This window comes from Myotis davidii, unplaced genomic scaffold (assembly GCF_000327345.1).
Source record: "Myotis davidii unplaced genomic scaffold, ASM32734v1 scaffold880, whole genome shotgun sequence".
Classification (NCBI taxonomy): Eukaryota; Metazoa; Chordata; class Mammalia; order Chiroptera; family Vespertilionidae; genus Myotis; species Myotis davidii.
The window spans coordinates 1-6,086 of NW_006292566.1; the positions used below are offsets into that span (position 1 = coordinate 1).

General features: G+C 42.9%; 1 long non-coding RNA gene across 2 annotated transcripts; it reads right to left on the reverse strand.

Moving 5' to 3' along the window:
* Nucleotides 1-1,255: 1,255 nt before the first annotated feature.
* Nucleotides 1,256-4,765, reverse strand: LOC107183446. 2 transcript variants are annotated; one of them, XR_001514236.1, is made up of 4 exons: nucleotides 4,591-4,765; nucleotides 4,290-4,381; nucleotides 2,915-3,008; nucleotides 1,258-1,617 (listed from the first exon to the last, which is right to left on the reverse strand). It is a non-coding gene; the product is annotated as an uncharacterized LOC107183446 (long non-coding RNA). The 2 variants fall into 2 exon arrangements; XR_001514235.1 differs by lacking the exon at nucleotides 4,591-4,765 and having other exon boundaries at nucleotides 1,256-1,617; nucleotides 4,290-4,582.
* Nucleotides 4,766-6,086: the final 1,321 nt, after the last annotated feature.

Below are 6,086 nucleotides of genomic sequence, written 5' to 3' on the forward strand. Positions count from 1 at the left end.
AGTGAGGAAGGGGAGAAGAGAGAGAAAGAGGCAAAAGAGAGGGAAACATCAACGTGACAGAGACACATCTAATGGTTGCCTCCCACACATGCCCTAACTGGGGATGGGATCAGACCTGCAACCCAGGTAAGTACCCTTGTCTGTGAATCAAACCTGCAAGCCTCTGGTGCATAGGATGATGCTCTAACCACCACTGACCAATGATGGCCAGGGATGCATGTCCATATTTTATATTTTTTTAATTTACAGTAATTTAATGTCTGAGAATTTTTAGTGTTTGAAAAGCTAAATTTTCAATGATAATGAAAAATTAAGCAACCACTATTGCCTACATGGACTTGTATTAACTTTTTTTTTAATTTAGGCACCCAAAGATCCTTGCATTATGGCCATTTTAAGATGAGATTTCTAGTGAAATCACCTTATTTCTGTAAAGTCCTTGCCAATAATAGGGTTCCTATCAGGAGTATTATTGAAGGCTGGGGTCTGGGAGTTTCCGGTCTTGGAGGCACAATTTCCCATGTAAATTGTAGTGGGGTTTTTTGAACATTGGCAGTCTGAGAAAATTCTCTAGGGCGGCTATGAGTGGGTCAAAGTGTGCAGCTTATAGGTTGAGCTCTTCGAGGCTCTCAGCCCGTGAGTGGTATTCAACTCTCTTCTGTGCCTCGGTTTCTCTCCTCAGCTGTCTAATGCAGCCATGAGGACTGGGAGCACTAGGTGACCAACCTTTATATGTGCGTCCCTGGATGAGTCAATTTCTTCATTAGAACTGAGTTGGAGGTTCTCTGTGAAGCCCTTACAGGTCATGAGGAATAACCTCTGACACCTCCACCAAGATTTTTAGTTTCCTAAGAGCATGAGAAATTCAGGCTGGAGAGAGGATGTGCCCCTTATCTTAGGAGCTGAACTAGTTCAGCTCTCATTTACACAGCAAAGTCATTTGTTCAAACTCTCAGAAAACAATTCAAATGGAAAAGCCAAATTTAAAAACCAGGCACCCATTTTTCCTCTCTCGCCTTATAGCCTGGGTTCTCATAACCTCTAACCTTGTCAGGTTAGCAAGTGGCCTGTTTTCATCCACAGAGTGAAACAAAGGCAGGGATTAAAATAGAAGAGACAAGATCAAGGGACCCTTGGAGACAGGTTCAGGGAGCTAGCCCGGATGAGGTACCACTGCCCACTGCTCCCCCGTTGCAAGTCTCACAGGGACAGGGACCTTTAGAGCTTAGAAGAAAGAAAGTAAAAGCAGGAAATAAGAGAAGGGAAGACACAGGAGTGAGGAACAACGCACACCTTTGTTTTAAGGGTTTTACCTGTTTTATTTATTTGGGTTTTTAAATACAGTTTTATTGATTTCAGAGATAGGAAAACAGAGGGAAAAAGAGAGAAACATCCATGTGAGAGGTATGTCAATCACAAACGGTGAGATTCATCAGTTGCCTTTTGTTGAACCCACAACTTGGGCATGTATCCAGACCTGGAATTGAACAGGTGACCTTTGGATGCATGGGACGATGCTCAACCAAGTTAGTCACAATGGGTAGGGCAAAGGTTTTACCTGCTTTGGTTTTGTTTTCTTTTGTTTTTTAATCCTCACCCAAGGATATTTTTTCATTGCTTTTTAGAGAGAATGGAAGAGAGAGGGAAAAACAGAGAGAAATATCGATGTGAGAGAAACACATTGATTGGTTGCCTCCTGCACAAGCCCCGACCAGGGCCCGGGCCAGGGAGGAGCCTGCAACCGAGGTACGTGCCCTTGACCGGAATCAAACCCGGGACCCTTCAGTCCACAAGCTGATGCTCTATCCACTGAGTCAAACTGACCAGGGCAAGGTTTTACCTGGTTTTTAAAGGTGACAACTTTAGGGGAAGTCTCAATGGAATATCTCAATACAATATTTATCAACTCTCCAAGTCTGTCCTTTGATATGCTGATGCATTACAAAGAGCATAAACAGTGATAAGAGTCATTCTCTGATCAGTTTCATCTTAAAAAATGTCACTGAAAAGGGATCTGAACCAAGGTGGATCTGCCCAGACATGGTCTGGAGCGTGTAACCCATTTGCTTCTAAGCATCCTAGGTTAGGGAAGATACGTTTTTGTGATTTATTAGTTGTGCCTATAAATTACTAGGCCCTGTTAGAGTCTCAGATTTTCCATTCCACTTGCCAAGAACTTTTCCTAGCTTTTTCATAACCAGCCACAACTCGATAAACTTGGGAACTCTTACTAGTGTTGAATTCAACGCAATGACCATCAGTGGACAGACACTAGATGCCATAGCCATAATCAGGACCCCAGACACACACCCTGCACTTCAGAACCTGGACCCTATAGAGAATCACACACCAAAACCTGGATGCCCTAACCCTGGCACTCAAACTCAAACAATTCCCCCGACTCAAACATGCTATGCAGCACAAAAGCCAGAAACTGATACCAAAGACTGACAGAGGATTCTTAAGAAGAGATTCCACACACCGGCATCTGAATCTATAGTTGCACTCGGACCCCACACAAGAACCCAGGACACAAAGCCACACCCAAAGACACCCAAAACCCCAGACACACACTTGAATATATATTTGACCCAAAACCACAGACCCTGGACATATAGCAGAGATCTATGACTAAGACACATTAGCCACAACCCAGAGCTGGACACACACACCAGACCTCAGTTGCCAAATGCATGAACTGAACCAGATCCTCATGTTGCACAAAAACCCGTGATTCAATAAAGTGAACCCATGTCACTCTAAGTCCAAGCAGCTAGTTTCACAAATACGTTTTTTTCATGCCAATGTCAATGTATAAGAGAAAAAAATAATTCCAGATTTTCAAAATCCTACCAAACCCTGCAGTGTCACACACATAAGGTTAACAGAATGGAAAAGTAATGATACTGCTTACCTTTGCTGGCAGGTGTCATTGATCTCTTGGCTTCAGCAGTGTCAGAAGTTAGCTGTGTCCCAGCCGATAATTACACAAGGCCGGCTCTTCAAAACTGTGGGAGATTTAAAAAGCAATTATTTGCCTCATACCTCGTACATTCTAACAGCTGGGCTAATAACCAAATTAACATGATCAAATTGACAAGAGATGCACTACATCTAATACAAGCCCAAGGAAAACTCACATACAAATGAATGCCAAAGACAAGAAGGCAATATTACAAGGAGGAAATGTTGGAAAATGGGGAACCAGAGTCTTAGACTGTGGAGGTGAAATGGGTGATATTTAGGAAGAGTGCAGGATATGTGGTATGTTAATTTCTGTTAGGTGATCTCAAAAACTATAGGATGGCAAGAAGGGGTAAGATATGAGTATCAAGAAACTCCTGGTAGCCTGGCCAGTATGACTCAGTGGTGGGCATTGACCCATGAACCAGGAAATTATGTTCGATTCCCAGTCAGGACACATGCCAAGGTTGTGTGCTCGATCCCCAGTAGGGGGTATGCAGGAGGCAGCTGATCCATAATCGTCTCTCATCATGGATATTTCTCTCTCTCGTTCCCTCTCCCTTCCTCCATGAAATCAATACAAATATATTTGAAAATAATAAAGGAAACATCTGAAAAAGCAAATGAATGAATAACAGCTACCCTGACCAGATAGATAAATATATTGTGTTATAAAGCTACAGTAATTTAAAAACTTGGGTAATGTCCTATGAATAGAAAAGTTGATGGAACAGAATGCAAAGCCAAGTAATAAACTAAAATACATATGGAAATTTGGTGTGATAACAACATCTCCTTAGAGCAATGGAAAACAGTGTTGGAACAACTGAATGGAAAAAAAATGTTGAAACAGAAGCAACTCATTTCACTCATAACTACTATAAAAACTAAAAGCTACCTAAAACATAAGGGTACAAAGAGATCAAAAGTGAAAGAATGGAAAAAGATATATTAAACAAACATAAACCCAATAAAAATTATACAATAACACACAAGTCCTAAAGGCAAAAGCTTAACTATAACTAAGGAAGATCACTTCGGATCAATAACTTCATTTTACCAGGAAGATCCAAATTCCCAAGCACTTCATAACATGGAATCAAAGTACAGAGAAGAGAGCTACAAGGGAAACTAGACAATTCTATAATCATAATAATTTATAACCATAATACATATAACACACCTCTCTCATTCTGAGACAGAGCATACCTCTTTCAGAACCAATAGCCCCCCACAAAGACCCCAGTAAAGATGTAAAAACTTCAACAACCTGAGCAGCAAACTGTAGTCAAGGTTCTGAGACCCACTGTACCCAACAACCTTACTTGCTGAAAGGCACGAAGGTGTTTTTCCAAAGTGCACACGAGGTGGCAGCAGAGGGGCACACTTCAATTATAGTTGATCAGACCACGCAGTGCTATGAAGCAAGTTTCAACAAACTTCACAGAAATGAAATTATATACAGTACGTTTCTTGTTGTCATTGCAGTTAATCTACAAAGCAGGAACAGAAGGCACCTAGAAACTCCTAATATTTAAGATTTATCAAATACACTTCTAAATAACCCCAAAATACATCACAATTCAAGTTAGAAAATAATTTGAAGTAAATGATAACAGTACATACCAAAACGTATGGTGAAAAATGTGCACTCATTTATGCACATATTAGGAATAAAAGCTGAAAATTTACATGTTTTGCATCCATATCAGAAACCTAGCCTGTCCGGTGTAGCTCAGTGGTTGAGCATTGACCTGTGAACTAGGAGATCACAGTTTGTTTCCAGGGCATATGCTGGGGTAGTGGGCTCCATCCCCAGTGGGGGGTTTGCAGGAGGCTGCCGATCCATGATTCTATCTCATCATAGATGTTTCTTTCTCGCTTCCTCTCTGAAATGTATATACCTAAAACAGTAAAATAAATGGAGAGAAAACAGAACAAAGAAAATGTGTGCATGTATAGATGTCTGAAGGGGGATATACTTAAAACCATAGCAGGTTTTGTTTTTTTTTACTCTTGGGGTAGAATTTTGAATTAATTTTATTTTTTCTGCATTATTTACGTAAATTGCAACAAAGGCATTTTCATTTTAGGAAAAAGTGTTCTTGAGGAAAACATGGGATAATCTATAATAATAAAAGCATAATATGCAAATCGACTGAATGAACAAACAGCAGAATGACCGTCCAGACAACCTTCCGGACAACCACGCTATGACATGCACTGGCACCAGGCCAGCCAAGGCAGGTGCAATGCAATTGGTTTGGGGACCCCACCATTGCCCCACAATCACCCTGCAGAGGGAGGCCCCAGCCCCCGGCCGGCGGGACGATTGATGGGGGGTAAGGTGGGGGTGGGCCTACACGGTCGCTCCAAAGAGAGAGGCCAGGCCAGCCAAGCCATTGCAACCCATGCCTGTCACCCGCAGAGGGAGGCAACAAGTGGCGGGGGAGGAGGGCAGCGCAGCACAGCAAGCAATGGCAGCGGCAGGGGTAGGGCCAGCTGCCAGCAGCCCAGCAGCCAGGGAAGGAAAGTACTGAAAGGTCCTGATTGCTGGCCAGGCCTAGGGACCCGACCCAAGGGGTCCCGGATTGCAAGAGGGCACAGGCCAGGCTGAAGGACACACACCCCCAGCACGAATTTCATCCATGGGGCCTCTAGTCCTATCCTATCTAATAATACCCAAACACGGTAATTGACCATACCTTTGCTACACCTCCCATTGGCTAATCAGCGAGATATTCAAATTAGCCACCAACAAAGATGGCGGCAAATTTGAATACTGCCAGCAGGGCAGGACCACATGAGCCGCCAGCGCAAGCCACCATCCAGGCCCCCGTGGACGACTCCAGAAGTCGCCTGCCTGCCACCCTGGAAGCCCCAGAAGCCACCAGATATGGCAGTCACTCTATCAGTAAGCACTCTGAAAGTCAGTGGCATAAATGCACCAATTAAAAGACAGATCATGAGGGTGGATCAAAAACAAAACCCACTTTAAATATAAAGACACATATAGATTAAAAGTAAATGAATTAAGCTGCAGCCTGTTTTGCTCAGTGGATAGAGCATTAGCCCTTGAAATGAAGGGTCCGAGGTTAGATTCCAGTCAAGGGCATGTACCT